This window comes from Lissotriton vulgaris, chromosome 7 (genome assembly GCF_964263255.1).
Source record: "Lissotriton vulgaris chromosome 7, aLisVul1.2, whole genome shotgun sequence".
NCBI lineage: Eukaryota > Metazoa > Chordata > Amphibia > Caudata > Salamandridae > Lissotriton > Lissotriton vulgaris.
This window is the reverse complement of record NC_141695.1, coordinates 1,037,516,646-1,037,537,306: the sequence shown is the minus strand read 5'-3', so window position 1 is coordinate 1,037,537,306 and position 20,661 is coordinate 1,037,516,646. Positions and strand designations below refer to the sequence as shown.

Sequence of the window (20,661 nt, the reverse complement as noted above, 5' to 3'; positions counted from 1 at the left end):
GACGCATTTTCCCCTTCCTGCCTGACATCCACAGGAAGACGTTGGTACAAGCATTGGTCATCGGTCGGATAGACTACTGCAATGGACTCCTCATTTCTGCCAATCAAGAACAACTGGGCAGACTGCAGGTAGTACAAAACACCGCAGCTAGACTCATCTTGAATGCTTTTCCCCGAACTCCTTCACGCCCACTCCTCTCTCACCTTCACTGGCTCCCGGTGAGACAACGTGTCAACTTTAAAGTGTGCTGTATAATGCATAAGTGTATTTATGGGTCTGGCCCCAAATACCTAAGAGACATATTCGTCCCTTACTCACCAGGACGTGTCCTGCGTTCCAGCAGCACTATGTTGCTGCAGGTGCCCAGAGTGACGAGAGCAAGACAGGGAGGACGGGCCCTCTCACTTAAAGGCCCCATGTTATGGAACTCTCTGCCTCCACAGCTGAGACACACCCCTAATCTCCTCTCCTTTAGAAAGAAATTAAAAACATACCTCTTCACACAAGATCAATAATTTCCCCTGTTATCTGCGCAGTCTCATGTCCCAGGCTGTTTCCTAATACCTTTCCTGAAGCTACGCGCGGAGATACCCCTTCGGGGCTGATTCAGGCGCGATACAAATACATAAATAAATAAATAAATAGTGTGATCCTCCGGTGGTGTACACGCACTAAGGTGCACCCTGCCGTGAGGATTTTAGTGTTAAAAAGACAAAAAAAGGGGTGGAATTTCCGTAATACTCACGGCTAGAAGCCGTTCGGACCCACTCAGCAATTTGCTAGGGTCAGGTACCTGTAAAGAAAAATGTTTTCAAAGTTAGAAAAAACTTTTTTCTAATTACAGTATAATGCCGGTTGATACCGATCAAAACCCTTCACCAAAACATCCACCCGTGTTGTGAAAGTCCAAGAGTTGGTGTCTAAATGCTCGTTGGAAGCGAGCATTTCTTGCTACTTGTAATTGTAGTAGCATGTAATATAGTCCACCTTAAAAACAGTAAATGTATGGTGGGTATAAGCAATTTATTGTGCCGCTACGTCTTTGAGGTGACATGCGAAGTCCACTGATTTAATTTATTATGAAAATCGTGGAAATGTTATCTACTAGCAACAAGCTGACAGTGCACTCATTTGAACGAATAGCGGAGTCTCACTGTGCTCCAAAGGGGAGGGGGATTCAGGGTAGTGGAATAACCCATGGAAGATAAAGAGGTCCACACACAAACTCACATGAGGAAGACGATTCTCACTCCACATGAGCAGACGCGATGGAGGTTTTTTTTCACGTCGCATATCTAGAGAGCAATCAGCCATGCGAACGTTTATAGAAAATCGGCTGCCATGTGAAACATTTTAGCAAATACTTATTCAGATATCACACTGTCACACGAGTAAAACAGGGGCTAAATGTTTGATCGTTATAGCCCTGTACTTACATTAATGCAGACGGCTCCCCACAGACTACCTAGTCTGTCAACATCGCGGCCCGGATGAACGCCGAGATTGCGCGCTGCTGACTGACGTAGCATGTAGTGCGGTCACGTGAGGAGATCACGTGGCCTCGTGTGTCAGAGAGTTAGAAAAGATTTAAAGGGGCCAAACTGTTATTGTCCTTACTCAGATTTTTATGGATGGTTCCTAACAGTGTGCATAATATGGCGCATTGCTGTAGTAAACCTGTGCTGATACTAGTGAATATTTCATCGCACAGTCAGTAGGTCAACGATAGTTATGTTTAAACTCAAACAGGATATTCGGAAAGTCGCAGATGTATCCACTAGGACTGGACTCCAGGTACTGTAATGCCGGAGGGGAATTAGAAACTGAAAAAATATATAGTGGTGCTTATATCAAATTAATAAAAAACCTAGTTTAAAGTGTATGGAATAAAAGGTGCAGAGTGACCATCGTCCCCTCTTTTGGGACAATTCCGCTCACGGTGGTGAAACTAACCTTAGAATTATTCGAAATCAGTCTGGACCTTATTATATACTGCATTGGAATTAGATGTTTCCTATACGGGTCAGTCTAAGATATTACCGTCTTAGCACTGAACCCCAAGCAATGTCATCGTTGAGTCCTAGGCGATGGCTCGATAAGCGATGGATCCACCGCTGTTCCTTCTCAAACAGCATTTTTTCATCGCCAAGGACATGTTCCACCACGGTCCAACGCATGTCGTTTGGCGTGTGGTTGCTTTCAATGAAGTGGTTTGTAAGCTTGGTCGCATTCCGTTTGCACCGGATGCTGCTTCGATGCTCGCATATTCTCAGCTTAACACGTCTCGTGGTCATACCAACGTATTTCAAACCGCAGGTACAGGTGATCAAGTACACAACGTTACTGGTGTTACAGTTGGTATGACTCCGTTGTTCCCACTGCTTACCAGGTTCTAAGTTCAGGAACTTTGTGTGGGTTTTTAGATGGCAGATGCTACAGTCCCCACAAGGGAAATGACCCTGCACCGCCGGTAGTCCCCAAGTGGACAGTACAGTAGAGTCTTGACTTTTCTGTTTCTTAGCTGGGCGTGTGTGGACTAGGGAGTCTTTCAGACTAGTCGCTCTCTTGTAGGAGAAGAGTGGTTTTTCCCACTTCAATTTGCTGCTAGTCACAATCTTCCAGTTTTTTTGAATGCTTCGGCTCACCACATTGGACATACTGTTATAAGTTGTTATGCAGGTTAGAGGGACTTCTTGTTGTGTATTTTTGGGGTATGTCTCCAAAAGGGCATCTCTATTTTGGTTGAGTGCTCTCTTCCGGCAGAGGAAGCCAAATTGGCAGGCACCCCACTCTCCCCCAGAAACAGTCTTGAACTCTGCCCAATGCGCAATCGTCTTCTTGGGCAATGCTAATTGCGCCCTCTCTACCGAGAGGAGATGCTCTTTTCTGTTAAAAGTAGATCCCAAGCTGGGAGACTTGGCCTCTTCCGAAGCAGGCAAGGTGGCGCAAGGCGGTCTCTTTGGAGAACCGTTCATAAAGGAGCTTACCAAATTCGTCACCACATTTACATCGCTAGACAAGGCGCAATCCCCTATTAAGAAGGTTTTCCACCCTAGAGTTTTTGTCAGGCCGGCCGTGGCAGAGGGCGTTCGGCCTGCCGCTTCTACACCCAAGGCACTCAAAGAGGCGGCAAGAAAACCCAAGACTCAGGCAGACAGGAGTTCTTCCAGTCAAGACGAGGCTACAGAGGCCGTGGTGGCAAAGAAGCAGCCAAAGGCCAGCCCCTGGCCGCATCAGGTGAGCCTTTCCTCTCTTCCACATCTAAAGGTAGGCAGGAGGTTGGCGGTTTTCTTGCACAATTGGAAGTCTATCACCTCAGATGCATGGGTGTTACAGACCATACAAGGGTTTCAAATAGAATTCTACGGTTCTCCCTTGTAGGAGGTTCGTCCTCGGCCACTGTTTTTTGCACGCGATCAGGCCGACCTCATAGACCAGGAGGTGGCAGATCTACTGCAAAATGGAGCAGTTGTCTTCACCCAAGGGGTTTCCTCAGCGATGTCTTCCTGGTAGACAAGACAGACAGGGGCCTACGACCAGTAATGATTCTGAGAGAGTTCAACCAATGGCTGATCTACTGCCACTTCAAGATGGAGGGCATCCATCTGCTGAGGTATCTCCTTCAACCTGAGGATTGGATGGCCCGACTGGATTTGAAGGACGCGTACTTGGCAGTCCCCATTTTTCCTCCACACCATCGCTTCCTGCCATTTCTGTGGAAAGACCAGGTGTTCGAGTTTGCCTAGCTCACTTTCTGTCTGTCCTCTGCCCCTTGGTGCTTCACCAAGGTTCTCATGCCAGTGGTGGAAACACTAAGAGCCAAAAGCTTTTGCCTCATTTATTTCTTGGAGCAATGTCCTCTCCGCCTCTCACAACAGTTGCAGGAGACAGTAGACCTCCTTCAGAACCTGGGGTTTGTGATCAATGCCAAGAAGTCGCTTCTGGCGCCTTTCAAGCAGGTAACCTTCCTGGTGTTCGGCATAGACTCTGTGTCCCGCACCTTGAGTCTTCCAGTGAGGAAGATGTCCAAGATCCGCAGAGAATTGAGGCGGGTATTAGCACGTTCCTCCACCTTGCTAAGACAAATTGCTCGGTTGGTAGACCTTCTTACCTCATCAATTCAGGCAATTTTTTGGGGCCCGCTCCACTACAGAGCGTTGCAGCGCTTGAAAGCCTCTCATCTCCGCAGGGGTCTGCAGTACTCCGACCAGGTGCCCTTTACAGAAGAAGTGCGCAGGGAGATGAAGTGGTGGTTGGATCAAATGGGCTCCTGGAATGGTAGAGCCATATTTGGTTACAAGCCAGACTTAGTAATAGAGTCCAACGCCAGTAAATCAGGCTTGGGAGCTCGGTGTGGGGACTCCTTTACAGGAGGAAAGTGGTCCGCAGACGAAGGTCAGCTCCGCATCAACTACCTAAAATTGATGGTGGGGTCCTTCGCGATCCAGTGTTGGACGGAGGACAAGGCGTCTTGCAGCATGCTTCTGAAGATGGACAGTGTTTCAGTGGTCCGTTACGTTCAACCATCTTGGAAGAAAAAAGTCCAAGGCCCTGGCGGATCTACCCAAAGATTTCTGGACCTTTTGCCCCTCCCACAACATTTCGGTGACAGTGGAATATCTCGCAGGGGCTTCCAACATTATAGTAGATTACTGTTTCAGGAGTTGGTCGGACTTGAGCCTATGGCAACTACACCCACCGCTCTTTCGGAGACTCCACAACATGTGGGGCCCTTTCTCGATAGATCTCTTAGCGCCCCATCTGGACCACCAACTTCCGCGATTCTTCAGTTGGAAACCGGACCCTCTAGCGACAGCAACAAATGTTTTCCTAAAGGATTGGTCCAAAGAGAGGGGGTGCGCTTTTCCCCCATTCGCTATGATAATGAGACTCACGGCGCAAATCTGCAGACAACAGGCGAGGGTGGTTTTGGTCACCCCGTACTGGTTGTCTCTAGTGTGGTTTCCAGTTCTTCTGGAACTTTCCCGGGATTTTTCAATCCTTCTACCCCAAGATCCTTTTCTTCTGTGGGATCCCCAGGGTGATCCCCACCCTCAAGTCCAGCAAGGACGGATGTCCTTGGCAGCATGGCGGATTTCAGTCATCGCTAGAGAGTCTCAGGCCTATCAAATGAGGCTCAGAAGTTACTGGGAGCGGCTTGGGCTGACAGCATAAACAAACGCTACAAGTAAGCATGGACCAGATGGGTCGGTTGGTGTGTTCGGAACGACCAGGATCCCATGGGGTGCGAAGTGGTAGCCATTATGAACTTCTTGGCATCACTGGCGGCCCAGGGACTGCCATACCGCATTATACTATTGCGGCTGTACAACTGTAATAGCCTCCTCGCAGGAATTAATGAAACCATCCTGAGGAGACTACAGGTAGTCCAGCGCACTGCAGCCAGACTGATCCTGGAGCTTCCGCGTAGGGCATCGGCCTCGGCTGCCCTGAAGACCCTTCACTAGCTTCCAGTTCATAAAATAATTTTGTTCAAACTACTACTGACGACTTTTGGAGCACATCATCATTTGGGCCCGATATATCTTTCAGCAAGATTTAAGCCATATATTACAGCAAGAACACTTAGATCTAGTGCTGCAAGCTTGCTCAAAGTGCCGGGCTTCAAATTAGTAACTAGAGGTGGGAAAACAGCCACTGTACTGGGAGCAAAGTCTTGGAACAGCATGCCAAAGGAACATAGAGTAATTGAACAGGAGGGGCAGTTCAGAAAGGCATTAAAGACATGGATCTCTGGGATATTGGATGCAAGCTGTTTAGACTTAATTTAGGTCTTATTCTATACAACTGATACTTGTCATTTACAGCGCCAGGAAACTCCATTAGGAGTGACAGTTGCGCTATATAAGATTCACTTTTCATTTAATTTAATTTCAATTCTTATAGGTTGGCGATTTCAGCAGGCCACTTACCGGTCCTGGGAGCCCCAATTGTTGAACACCAAGTGATTTGCAAGTTGATGCGAGGGATTCGCCTCACGCTTCCTCCGGGACCCAGGTATTCTTTCTTTGTGGGATGTCAATAAGGTGTTACGCCTGTTCCAATCTTGGCAACCTAATAAATATCTGTCCCACAAGGAAATATCAGCTAAGCTGGCTATGCTCTTATGTTCAGTATCTTGCAGACGGGCTTCAGATGTAAGAGCTCTGGATATTTCTGGGAGAGTTTTTACCCCGGGGAGGGTCACCTTTCAAATTGTGCGCAGAACCAAGTCGGATTATAGAATAGTGTCCTACCCAGCATTCGATAAGTCCCCAAAGCTGTGCGTGGTCAGATGTCTGAAGGAATATGAGAGTAGGACAGAAGAAACACGCCTACCAGGGGAGCAGCAGTTATTGATTTCCCTAAGTAAGCCTTTCAAAGCGGTTTCGCCACCAACCATAGCCCGTTGGATCAGATGGGTGATGCAAGAAGTGGGTATAAATGTCTCGCAATTTGGAGCCCACTCTGTGAGGGGAGCAATGGCTTCTAAGGCTTTCTCATTGGGAGCCAGACTGGAGGATATTATGAACGCTGCAGACTGGTCATTGGATTCTATTTTTAAAAGATTCTATTTTAAACCAGTCTTGGACATGACGTCATTGGTAGTGGATAAGCTTTGAACAAGCATAATCCTCGCCTCCAGTCCTGACATCGAATGAACATTTTCAAGGTAATCATGACTGAATGAGAGGGACCTGTACCCAACCCAGAACACAGAATCAAATGCATGTCAACTGGGTTCCCATCATTTGGGGTAAGTATATGTGTTTTGAAACTGTTAACCCTTTAGGGGGCGACCCCATGAGGGAAGTTAATGTTTCGACCTTTGCTGTCCTCAGTAAAATGTACTGGCAACACAATCTAATGATGTGTGCACAGTTTCTCAGAGAATATATTCATTGGTTTTGTCTTTGGCTTCTTCTAGGGTCAGAGGGTTCCAAGACAGATTGATAAGGTTCGGAGATATTGTGGTCGCAGTCAAGAAAGAGGAAGTGACTTAGGAAGAGCACAACCTCGGGTACCATGAGGACTGCCAGACATGTAGATGTCTCACATAATCATGCAGATGTAAATGCTCTTCCAACCAGTGTAAAAGACACCAATTCAATAGCTGGCACACAGGTTGAAAGCCTAGGTTGGGGCAAAATTTCATCTACCTTTATTTATTTCATATTTGTTAAGCGCAACTAATTACCCTTGAGAAGGTCTTTTGGAGTTGATGCACACCACACAAGTCAGAGATTAAGATTAGCAGAAATGAGAAAAGCAACGTTTTGAGGGATTTATTACATAGAGGTGTGTCAGAGCAGTAAGGTACATGCAGGGGTAGCTGGTTCAAATGTTTAGGGGCTAGAAATGAAAATGATTGGCACCTATTCATGGCCGTACGTATACATCAAGGGCGTAGTTAAAGCTGTCCACTAGACCAGGGATTGCATGCTGGAATGTAACACTGCAGATTATTTCATAGATAGCGGGGGCCATTTCCATTAAGAGTACCAGAAAATAAATTTTAAGAGGGTGTGATTTTTTTATGGGAAATAAATGCAAAGATTTGACCGTGGGTTCCAAAGGGGAGCAGAGTGGTAGGTTACAAGCCACATGGACAGCTACGTTCTGTACCAACTGGAGTTTGGCTAAGAGGCACACATTCATTGCTACCATTAAGGCATTACTGCAGTCAAGTGGATTTACAATAAGTGCCTAGGTGAGTGATTTCCTGGTCTGCAAAGTTAGCCAGTGGAAGGCATTCCTAAGAAGGCGCATCAAGCCGAAACAGGATCCAGAGATCGAGTATACATGTTCTTTCATGGAGAGATTCTCATCTATCAGGACACCCACATTTCTGACAACCTTTTTGGGGGTAAGACGTACCTCAGTTCCAAGGGCCACCAGTCACTGGACCAAAAGGAATGAGCTTTTCTAAAAAGCAGAATCTCTGTCTTGCTTCAGTTCAATTGGAGATAACTGGCTGACATCCAGTAAGCAATCTTTTTCACACATTCCCTGAATCTTAATTTGATAGATTCTGGATTGGGCACCTTAGAGATGATAAATTGCATGCCATCGGCATACAAAATAGCATCAAAATTGCATGATTTGATCACTTTAGCCAGGGGAGCCACACAGATATTAAAAAGAGTGGGACTCAAAGATTAACCCTGTGGCACTCCCCTGACAACGGCCATAGCTCTGGAATTTAAAAGATTTAGCTGCACTGAGTGGGTCCGCTCACTCAAAAAGTTTTTCAGTTAGCCTAGAGCTTTACTCCCAACACCGGTCTCCCCTGGTCTTTGGATTAGGGCTGCATGTGAGATCGTGTTGATAGCTGCGGACATGTCTAGTAGCACCAGAATGGCTGGTTTATCCTCATCTAGAGCATGTATGATTAAATCTAGAACCTCCACTAGTGCTATTTCCATGCTATAAGAAACCTGGAAACTTGACTGGGAGGGATCTAACAAGGATTGGCTTTCCAAAAGAGATATGAGTTGTCAATTGACTTGGGTTTCCAAAAGGAAGCAGCAAAATTGGTCTGTAATTTGCCAACTCAAGGTGATCTGGCATGTTTTTTTTTTAAACAAATCAGTCGGACATGGGCTGCTTTCCATTTTACTGGAAAGATTTCCATGTTCAGGGAAAGGTTAAGTCAGTCTGTGATAGTGGAGAGAAGGTCTGGGTCCATCTTCTAGTGAGCCAGATTTGAGACGCTTAATCAAGACCAACACTTGATCAGGGGTAACAGGATCAAAAGCTTCCAAAAACATGGGGTAAGTAATAACAGAGGAGGTAGATAGAGTAGGCCCTTTCGGATCCGATCCGTTACGAAAAGTTTTATACATTTTGAAGATTCTTTCTTCAAAGTGATTTGCGAGATCATCGCAAAGAGCCTGAGAAGTTGGGCTCGACAAGGCACAGGTTGATGGGTTAGTAAATTTCTTCAGAACCTTATATAGTTCTTTTGCTGAATTTCCTGAATTATTGATCCGATCTACTATGTGAGCCTTCCTTACTTCTTTGATATTTTTGTGATTGGTTCCTAATGCAGTAGAATTGTCCCCAGGGTTTTTTTGAGTCTTCCATTTAGGTTCTAGCTTTCTACAAACTGTCTTTTCCTTTTTTTGTCAAAAGTATTTTTATTGATAGTTTAATGAAAAACAGTAGAAATAAACATGCAACAATCCCGCACTTCATCCCACACAGGGGGTAGCCAGAGCAGTCGCCTGAAGACAACACGATAGACTGGGGAAGGGTCCCTGTGATCAAGCCTCTTACACTTAGCGTAGTGTCCTAGGAAGTGCCAATCAGCCAACATGTAAACCATCATACGGTATGCAATGGAGGAAGAGGCCAGCTAGGAGTCTCGGTTGTATAGTGTCATAACAATGCGTTCAAACGGCTAATCCTCCCGGAAAGTGGATCACAAACAGCTTGCAGTAGTGCTAATAGACCCTTCTGCAGGCATGTGGCTTAGCATGCATTACTATAATTGAGCATTAAGAGAGATGTCATAACGAACAAAGAAAACAAGCATAACTCCCCCCCCCCCTCCCCCCTCCCCTCTCCCCACCTCCCCAGTGGCGGTAGCAATAAGCCCAGGACAGGGAACCTGATGTGTAGCAGCAGGGATTCAGAGTTGAAAGTGGAGAGCTCGTACGCTAGGCGCACAGACCGCGGATGGCAGGCCCTTGGAGAGGAATGCGACCAGCGGACCCCAGCAAAATTCAAAATTCTTAAAATCATCTAGAAAGATATCCGCCATCCTTTCCATACTGAGCAACTTCCAAAGCCTCGAGTGCCAAAGAGAGGAGTCCGGAGCCTCTTTCTTCTTCCACTCTGTAGCCAGAGTAATTTTGGCCGCGCCAATGCTGAGCCACATGATCCTCTTGTCTGCCCTGGTCTGGTGTTCGAGATCAGGATCACGGAGACCCAACAGAGTGGAAGCCATCGAGGTAGGAATAGGGTATCCCAACTTTTCCTTAATTTGGGCTAGAATTTCCTCCCAGAACGGCCGGATAATGGGGCAGTCCCACTAAATGTGCTGGAAGTCCCCTAAGGGCCCACATCCCCTCCAACATCTTTCGGAGGTGCCCGGGAAAATCTGTTCCAGCTTGGCGTGGTGTACGTACCAGTCCATCATGGTCTTCATATGTGCCTCCCTAAGCTCCACTGAGTGATTAAACTTGGCAATATCGGGCCATAGGGGAGTCCACTCGGCGTCGGAGATGCCCTGTTGGAGGATCCCTTCCCACATATTCATATACCGGGGCCTAGGGGAAACTGTAGTGGTAAGGAGTAGCCCATAGATGAAAGTGATGGCCCCTTTCATGGAAGAAGTCCTGGTCAAGAAGGCCTCGAACTTCGTGAGGGGTCGAGTTGCCGCCTCCCTCACCTGGGGGGAGAGCGCCCAGTGCAGCAGTTGAGCGTGATGATATCGCTCACTCTCCAGCACACCGTAATCCCTCCTACAGTTTTCAAAGGTGAGCGGGTCAAAATTGTGGAATAGGTGTGTGAGTGCTAGGCAACCTCCTTCCTTCCAAGCCCTTGAGTGACGCTGGGGGGAAGGCGGGGTTGAAGTGTATGGGCATGAAGGGGGAGGGGAAGGTGGTCCACCTGTCATCTTTAGAGACAGAGTCCCAAACCTTCAGGGTGGTGCTAGTGGGGGTACTGACACATGCATTCTTAGGTCTATCGCACTTGGGCCGCCACACGTCCCAAATCGTCCTCCCAGCCACGCTCCTAACCAATCCATATGAAGCCAGTGTTTTTCTGATTCTTGTTGTGACCACTCAACTAGTATACGGAGTTGTGCAGCTTTATAATACAAATGAATGTCAGGTAGCCCCACTCCTCCCTCTTTCCTTGGTTTGCGTAAGACAGCGAAGGAGAAGCGTGCCCGGCCTCCCTGCCAGACGAAACGCAGCATCATGGACTTCACTCGCCTGAAGAAGTCTCCGTCAAGATCTATAGGAAGGGCCTGGAACAGGTATAGGAGCTTGGGGAGGAGGGTCATTTTAATCGCGTGGATCCTCCCTAGCCAGGAAATGAACATGGGTTTCCATCGGGCCAGGTCGGACTGGATCCTAGCAAGGAGTGGAGGGAAGTTAGCAGAGTACAGTTTCTCCAGCGTGGGGGTCAGGTGGATCCCCAGGTATTGAATAGAGGAATCTGTCCACGGCAGAGGAGTTAACGGCTTAAGGGAAGTTCCGACTGGGGAATCGTGAGGTTGAGGACATAAGATTTGTCGTAGTTAATTTTGAACCCCGCCACCGCTTCATAGCGCTCCAGTGTGGCTTGCACATAGGGAAGAGAGTGGGCCGGCTCAGAGAGGCAGAGGAGTACATCGTCTGCAAAGAGAGTAATCTTGTGGGACTCCCCAGTGAAAGGCAGTCCACGGATGTCGGGGTTTGCTCTCACCGCTATTGCCAGTGGTTCAATGCTAAGGGCAAAAAGCAGCGGTGACAGAGGACATCCCTGCCTTGTGCCCCTGGAATGCTCAAAAAAGGGAGATAACTGACCATTCACTGCTACTCGGGATCGGGGGGAGAGGTAATTTGGCCGGATCATTGTTATAAATTTGGATGAGAAGCCGAAGGCGGCCAGCGTGCGGAACAGGAATCCCCAGTCCACCCTGTCGAATGCCTTCTCGGCATCCAGGCGCAGCCGAACCCCTGGAATTTTAAACTTATTGGCTTTCTCAATTAGGTGTACCACCCGCCTTGTGTTATCATGGGTCTGGCGACCTTTGATGAACCCTGACTGATTGGGATCTATAAGGGCCGGCATCAGGTCATTGAGCCGCTGGGCGATGATGGAGGAGTAGAGCTTCGCATCTAAATTCAGGAGGGCAATCGGCCTATAGGAAGTGCATTTACTAGGGTCTTTACCGTGTTTGAGAATGATGGATATAAGTGCCTCTGCCATTGTGCAGGAGGTCTCGCCCTCTTCCGCCATGCTGTTAAACAGCTGGACTAGGTATGGGCATAGTTCAGAGGCGACGGTTTTATAGAAGATGGCCGTATACCCATCAGCCCCTGGAGCCTTGTGGGGCTTTAGAGCTTTAATGGCAGCCAGCACGTCTTCCCTAGAGAAGGGGGCAGAGAGTGCCTCATTCCATTCCGCTGAGACCTGGGGCAGTGTTAGTCCTTGTAGGTATTCGGCTTGAGCGGTAGCGTCTAGGTGATCCCTGTATAAAGGGTCTTGTAGAGGGTCCCAAATAGCTCAGCCATCACCTCGTCTTGATGCGTCACTCCTCCCTGTGCATCTTGAATTCCCCTACGTACTCCTGCTCCCTTTTGTCCCATAGCTGACTGGCAAGGTGTCTCCCCACCTTGTTGCCCTGGAAGTAAGAGAGGCGCCGCAGTTTTAGCAGGGTATATTAGGCCCTCATAATATAGTGGGCTCGGAGTCTGCCTCTGACGGCCGTTAGCTGCCTTAGTCCCAATCTGGAGGGGTTCTCCTTAGGCGCCTTTTTTAAGGAGGAGAGCTCCTCCTCTAGTTACTCTCCCTCCCGACCGTGCTGCCGATTAAGAGCAGCGTTCAGTGCTATTCAATGCCCACGAAGGCACGCCTTGAAGGCATCCCATGTGGTGAAGACCGAGGTGTCCCCTTGATCATTGAGTGCAAAAAACTCGGTGATAAGGCCTCGCAGTTTGGTACAAGAGGGTTTGCCCCGAACCAGGGAAGCTGGGAAATACCACCTGGAACTATCCTCACTCTTCACACCCTACTAGAGAACCACTGCGAGTAGGCTATGATCAGAAACAGATAGTGGGAAGATCTTGGCCTCCCATAGATCCCCCTGAAGGGATTGGCTCAGGAATAAGTGGTCAATTCGGGAATAGGAGCGGTGGACGTGGGAGAAGAAGGGGAAATCTCTGGATTGGGGATATAGGAAGCTCCAAGCATCAAAAAGGCCCAAGTCAGAAATCTGTTGTTGTGTGTCGGGGGAGAACGTGCCCATGTCTGACCTCTGTGAGTGCGTGCTATCTAGGTCTTTCTGCCACACCAAATTAAAGTCCCCCATGACGATCAGCGTCCCCTCCACAAAATCAACAACGGTCCTCAGCAGGGTATGTAGAAAGGTATTTTGCCCAGTGTTAGGTGCGTACAGCACAAGAAATGTGCAGAGTCTACCCCGCAAGAGGCCCTTCACCATGATCCAGCGACCCTCCCTATCACTCTGTACACCCAGGGGTTGGAATTGTAGGGTCGAGCGGAACATAAAGGCCACCCCCCTCTGTTTCGTGGCGGCAGAGGATCTATAGATTAATGGGAACCTTTGTGCTTAAGGCGTGAGTCCTCCATTTTAGTCAGATGGGTCTCCTGAAGGCCCACTATATCTAGATGATGATCAATGATATATTTCCAGATCTTTTGGCGCTTCTGGGGAGAATTCAGCCCTTTACCATTCCATGTTCCTAAGGTTAGAGGCAGCATTGGAAGTTCCTACGATACAGCTCCACAAAGGCCGTCTGCCCCAGCCCACCATGGTGAGCGGCCGAGTTAATGATTCCCCCATCCCCAGCTCCCCGCCAGGACCCGAGTGTAGCATGCAACCACCCGCTCATGTCAGGACCAACCCGCTTCGCAGGACCTCCCCGCCGTGAACTGCCCTCCTTCCCTCCGCCGAATCACCCTGCTCGTAAGAACCCCTGAAGCCGATCTACGAGCATGCCCCTGCTACCACCACTACCCACCCTAACCCACCCCTCCCACCCCTCCAACACCCCTAGAAGAAAAACACAGTACTCAGAAAAAAAAGGAGAAGTCTTAAGGACAGGGGGACATGGCACCAGTCACTTTTCTTCCAGTTCGTGTCGTCGGGCACCCTCACGATCATGGAGAGAAAGCACAAGTGTTACCTCATAGTGGTGGCCCCCTCCGGCGCCTGCATATGGCCCTCTCGGTTTCATGAGGCTGCCTCACCGTGATCTGTTGCTACGTCAGTGACCTTGGCCACAAAAGCGACCGCTGCACCCCGCTCTTGCATCCTTGCCGACAGGTCCGGTCCCCCACCTGCATGGGCTTGCCCACTCTCTGCCACTCTGCGGAGCTCCGTCGTGGTCTGCCAGTTGAGCCGCTGTCCCTGGATGCCGTGTCCAGCGCTTCAAGCCCAGGAGATCCATTGCCACCTCCAATGAACGCACCTGAACCAACTTGTTTTGCCAACGGAAGATGAGACGGAAGGGGTGCCCCCAGGAGTAGGGCACTTTTTGCTCCTGTAGGTATGTGGTAACAGGCTTAAAGTCCCTGTGCTTTTGCAGTGTAGAAGCCGCTAAATCCTGATACAACAGGGGGCGATGATCCCGGAATTGGAGGAGAGCCAGATCTCGTGCTTTCCAAAGGATCCTTTCCTTCAGCTGGAAATCATGTACACACACCAGAATGTCGGGGTGGTGCTTGGGGTCCTCGCGGCAATCCAACACGGTGCACTCGGTCGATTCGTATGGTCTGGATGTCCTCCTCCTCAAGGATGTGCTTGAATAGCGCCTCGATGTACTCCCTCAAGTCCGCCCCTCTCCTTTCCAGGGCACTGAGCGAATGCGGATATTGTTGCGACTTGACCTATTCTCCAAGTCCTCGGTATGGGCCGGCAGGTCAAGGTTTTGCTCCGTCAGGCGAATCACATTTGTTGAAGACGGTGAATGACCTCTGCTGTTCCCACATCGTGTTCTTCTAGCGTCGCGACCCGTTCCCCCACACCGTCCACATCTCTCCTCACTTCGCGCAGGTCCGAGGCCAGTTGTGAGCGCAGCTCCGATATGTCTTCTTTAATGGCCGCGAAAAATTCAATCATAAAGGCCTCGGTCGCGGGTACTTCATTCTCACCCTTTTGGGGGATTTGTCGGGGATAGGCGAGGCGGACTACGCCGCTCCTTTCGGGATCCCATCTTTCCCAGGCTTATCCTTTTTCGTCCTGTTGGACGCTATGATTGCCGGCACGCACCCCAAAGCTATTTCTTGGGAAGGGTCACTACGTCCGCCCAATGCCCCCGCTTCCTCCTGGGGTGGCCCTGTACCGACCACCGACAATGCGGCCCGCTAATTGCACTCCCCTGCCCCCCTACGTTCTTTACTCGGGGCCTCAATGTCGGTCCGGGAGGAGTCGTCACAACCGGTTAGGGGTGTTCCGTGCTCTCCACCCCGGTTCGCTTGCCAGGGTCCAGGTCGGGTACCACCGGGTGTCAAGTCCACCACTGCCGATAAGCCCCCGTGCGAGCAGTGTTAGGCCGAACCACGTGGCGAACCACCAGACTGCCTACTACCAGGGCTCTACAGGCCGCTCCTGCCTCGGGCTGCCCTGCACAGTTCCTTTAGATGCACCCCCAGAGCATGAGGATAAGTGATTGGCCACCTCCCCCTCTGCAGACGTCCGTCTGATGGCCAGATGAGCCCCCTTTACTCCCGGAGCCAGCTCCACTAGGCCGGGAAGTCCTCCGACGTCTTCCAGAGCGCGGTGCAGGCTCAGCGCTCACAATTTCGGGGTCAGGTGTGTGGTTCTGTGAAAACGGACCTTGTCTCGTAAGGTTATGGTTCCGTCACGATTTTGGTGATGTCGAACCGTATTTAGTGAGTTCGGCTAATATGGAGTAAATTTGTCACGTTAACTAGCGAGTTCATTACGTATTTGTAGACTTCGTCTCGAACATGGGTTCCATTTTGTTTGAGTCTCCATTTTGTATTGCCATCACGCAGGCCGACGAATGTGGTCGAACGAACGAAGCGGCCTAGCCGTCACGTATTGGCATACATTAACAGGGTCTTTCTTGACTCCGAGGTGAATTGCAAGGATCTGATTCCTTTACCTGAAACTGACCCTGCTAAGCCTATTTCCCTGGTTTGATCGTTGTCTGAGATTGCCAATCACTGTTCAGGACATCGTTAACTTTTAGTCTCCTAACATATGCCTTATCTTGCTTACTATCAGTCATTGTTTCCTTTTCTATGCTCTTTATTACATGCATTGTGCCTTTCAATTATGGGTTTCTCCGGCTTGTGGAGATTTCATTTGGGACATCCCCAATAATTAACTTTGGGTTGGGATATTGCAAACTGAGCTTTTCGTCACGTGATACTTTGTTTGAGAATGTACCCCATTGGTTAGATTTTTGCACAGTGGGTGTACGTTCTAAATGTGAATATTGTGTATAAAAGGCGATGTCTTGCTCTACAAATTTGAGCAGTCTCCTGAGAATATGCCATGCTGTATTTTTAGGATCACTGTTACTGGCTGCAGCTAATAAACTTGGTTTCTGACGCCACCCAGAAGTATTCTGTGTTTCTGTATACCAAGGCAGGTTAATTCGAAGACTATGGGCGTGCCCCTAGCTCCGCTGGGTTCTAAAAGCCTGGTTCTTCAACTGGCGCCCATCGTGGGGCGACTTCAGTGGTACAGGTCCAAGCCCAAAGATTGTGAGGAGCTTCGTGAGGAAATTCTGGAAGAGGGCCCCCACTTCATCGACCCCGGCATGTCGAATGTGGACTGAAGGTTTTTCGTGTGAGGCTTCCCCTTTCCGACGGCTACGAAGGACTGCTGCCCTGACTGTCGCCCTGTCTTGGACCCTTTTGTGACATCCATGGACCAGACACCAATTACCTCATCACCATTGGTTACATCCTACATTTCAAGATCTTATCACTTTACACAACCCCTCACTTCAAAAGATCCATCCAGGTCACCAATAACCCTCCCGGACTGTTTCCTTTGTTTTAGATATTTCTGGATGATGCTCATGAGAACACTAACACTAACAGGTGGCACTAATCTACTCCCCTCATGACTAAACCATTTTCTAAGTAAAGTTTATCTCTTACATGTCAAAACCCTCTCATATCAGCATGGCCTTTGTCCTTCACCGTCCAACCCTCCTTCAGCCTATAAACTACTTAAAACTTCCAGCAAATCCTTAACACCTTCCAGCTCCTTTCTCCATTCATCTTCACAAACAATGCCACCCACAAATAATCACACTTTCACACTCTGATCACCAAAAGCATTTGTTCCAAAATCTCTCTGCCCAAACCACTATCACATGTCTCCTCCAAGCACAACCTTGAACAACAGTCAGCCACTGTATTCATTGCGCCTGGTAAACACGATATAACAAAATCAAACTCTTGTAGTGCCAATACTCATCCCCATATTCTACTTGGGATTGAATCGATGCCTTTCTTGCAAAACAATTCATTTATATGTGTGTGCCCCAAAAGTATCCCAACAGCTTGATTGGTCTCCCCCAAAATTCTTTCAGCCATATACCCAGTTTTAACAGTTTCACACTTTATTTCAAATTTCCTTCCACAAATGTTTTTAATATCAACGTTACTTTTGCACCCAAATAAAATAACATTTTAAAAGCCAATATATTATCCGTATCACCTCAAAGGGCCCTTTGTTTGTCTTGTCTTTGATTTTCAATACTACCTCATCACATTTCTGATCAGAGTCACACATTACCTCTCTTACCTTATTAATGTTTCTCATGGATCTATAACTGGATGTATATTGGCCTTTCCTTCCACAAGTCCTACAAGTAGCTTTCCACCCAGGGCATTCTTTGAATTTGGCCATATGACCCATATGACCCATATTACCGCAACTAAAACATTTTTCTTGAGATTTCTTTGCACCCTTTTTATTCTTGTCATCCACCTAAAGTTGGCCCTATGCCGGTTTTCACTACATGCACACTTTCATGATCCGGGTTTTCCTGGTATTTCTCTGCATCACTTCTACACATGCTTGTGAAGACTCACATGATTACGTCATGGTAATGATTTCACTTAGTGAGGGATTATCTTTCTGCCAAATGGCTTCCCAGCTTTGTCCAGAGCACAGCCCAATATAAACCGATCCTCGTCAGTTGCTGCACCAAAATTGCAAGTGGATGCCAGTTTTCTTCTTGCGGTAATATACTCAACAGACAGCTCCCCTATCCTTGGCACTCTCCTCCCATTTCATATTCATTTAGACTGTTAGCATCATCTGAGGCGAGATCTGGCAGATGTTCAAAAACGTCCTGCCCTTCAGGACTGAGACAATGAAGGAGCAGCGACATTTTCCTCTTCAATCTTAGCGAAGCACAACACACCCTGGCATAATGTTAAAAAACCTTCCACCGCTGCCACGGTATCTCAGGATCGCCAGGTTAGGAAAGAAAGAAAGGAGGAGCAGTTACATTCTGCATGACGCCTAAGCAAGAGAACTATCAATCTTAAGCCGAAAACACTTACAGCCTGATTCATCAACGGGCCGTTTTGAGAGCCCCTAATAGCGAATCATAGCGATTCGCTATTAAGGACTCGCAAAACGGTAATCATGTAGGAATCGCATAATAAAATGCGATTCCTACTGATTCCTTATTTGCGATTAGCAAATTGCTAATCGCAAATAAGGAATAACTCGCCATTCATTCCTATGGGCCAAAAGGCCCATAGGAATGAATGGGGAGTATTCCTTATTTGCGATTAGCAATTAGCTAATCGCAAATAAGATTGCGATTTGAAGGGTGCCAGGGGTGTCCACAGGACACCCTATAGCACCCCTCAAATGACATTTCACACAGGTGTTGCACACACACATGTCCAAAGGACATGTGTGTGTGTAACATGCAACTCAGAAAAATGCTTTTAAATGCATTTTTCTGAGTTTTCGCAATTTACCGCGAGGTCTGACCTTGCGTTAAATTGCGGCAAGAAATTGCGAATTCGCAATTTTGAATTGGATGTTGAATTGCATTTAAGGAATCTCTAATAGAGATTCCTTAAATGTAATTCCTCGCACATTTGCGACATCGCAATTAGCGATTTTTGCATTTGGGATGCTGAATCCCAAATGCAAAAATCGCTCTCGCAAAGGGCCGGATTCTCAGAATCCGGCCCCTTGCGAGCGCTATTTCGGTTCATGAATCGGGCGGCTTAAATGTAATTCCTCGCACATTTGCGACATCGCAATTAGCGATTTTTGCATTTGGGATGCTGAATCCCAAATGCAAAAATCGCTCTCGCAAAGGGCCGGATTCTCAGAATCCGGCCCCTTGCGAGCGCTATTTCGGTTCATGAATCGGGCGGTAAGCTTTCTTTGCAGAATACGCTCACAAACGCAAACACAAACACCCTTCTTCCGTTTCATATGTGATCCCCGACTCCTTTTCACTGGCACTCAAATAGATACCCGAGAGCACCTGTAGCAGAAAAGTTAAACAACAATACATGTCCAAAATGTTCTTCTGGTATTCATTCAATAGAACTGACCCCTTTCCACAAATGACCTTTTCACATGTGCAATGTAATTAATTACGAAAGTACAATGCCTCACCCCCCAAAAAACAGTGTTCCTATTTAACATCGACTTCAAAGTATGTCCGAACAAGCAGTGCTCTGATCTATATCATTTTGTTGCTCGTTAGTAAATCACGTTCAAGTTCCTTTAACACTTAGGGCGATGCAACACAAGACTTAATAGCCGCCGTTAGCATGTCATTAAATTGATACGACACCCAATTCAAAATGGACACCAATAGAGTCAACACACAACCAAATCTAAATCAGGATCCACAGCCCAATCTAAAATAACAGCTGCCAAGGAGGATTAAATGCAGTAAAAGTAATCCAGAACTCGGGGCATGCCACACGCTGGCGATACCTGTCGGAGTAACGGTAGGGGGAAAAAAACACCTACGGTACACGTCAAGCACAGCTCCAATCCTTCTGTGTATCTAGTACTTTTAGGTCCCCCAATGAAATCTGAATTCTCCTCCTGTGGGCTAACTATGATCTCTTCCTGTGGTAGCTGGGCATAACTTTCCCAAGATGCTGCTGCTGAGCTTCATTACTAGATGTTGAGGTCTCTTAAAGTCTAGGTTCTTACAGCCTGATTCATCATAGGGAGGTTTTGCGAGTCTGAAATAGCAAATCATAAGGAATCGCTATTACAGACTCGCAAAACGGGATTCATGTAAGAATAGCAAAAATGTTTGCGATTCCTACAGATTCCTTATTTGCGATTAGCAAATTGCTAATCGCAAATAAGGAATAACTCCCCATTCATTCCTATGGGCCAAAAGGCCCATAGGAATGAATGGGGATTAGCTAATCGCAAATAAGATAGCAATTTAAAGGGTGCCAGGGGTGTCCAGAGGACACCCTGTAGCACCCCTTAAATGCTAATTTAAACAGATGTTGCGCACACACATGTCCAAAGGACATGTGTGTGTGCAACATGCAACTCAGAAAAATGCTTTTAAAAGCATTTTTCTGAGTTTTCGCTATTTACCACGGGGTTTGACCTCGCGGTAAATAGCAGGCCGAAATTGCGAATTCGCAAATTTTAAATGGATGATGAATTGCATTTAAGGAATCTCAAATAGAGATTCCTTAAATGTTATTCCTCGCAAAATAGCGAAATCGCTATTACCGATTTTTGCATTTGGGATGATGAATCCCAAATGCAAAAATAGTGCTCGCAAAGGGCCAGATTCTCAGAATCTGGCCCTTTGCGAGCCGATTTCGGCTTGATCAATGAGGCTGTTACTCCTTAACGTGTGAAAATGAGGAGTTTCAAATGTAGATATGTTGTTTAGGTTTATTAATAGCTTACATTTGTTGAGACTCCATTAATTAGCAGCGACTACCCCAGAAGAAATACTGGTCACA

The 20,661-nt window shown here is 47.7% G+C and overlaps 1 protein-coding gene across 1 annotated transcript in view; it reads left to right on the top strand.

Moving 5' to 3' along the window:
• The window catches only part of LOC147702885 (rho GTPase-activating protein 24-like), a 293,148-nt gene that overhangs the window by 72,773 nt on the left and 199,714 nt on the right, over positions 1–20,661 (top strand). The gene's annotated exons all lie outside the window — the stretch shown is intronic.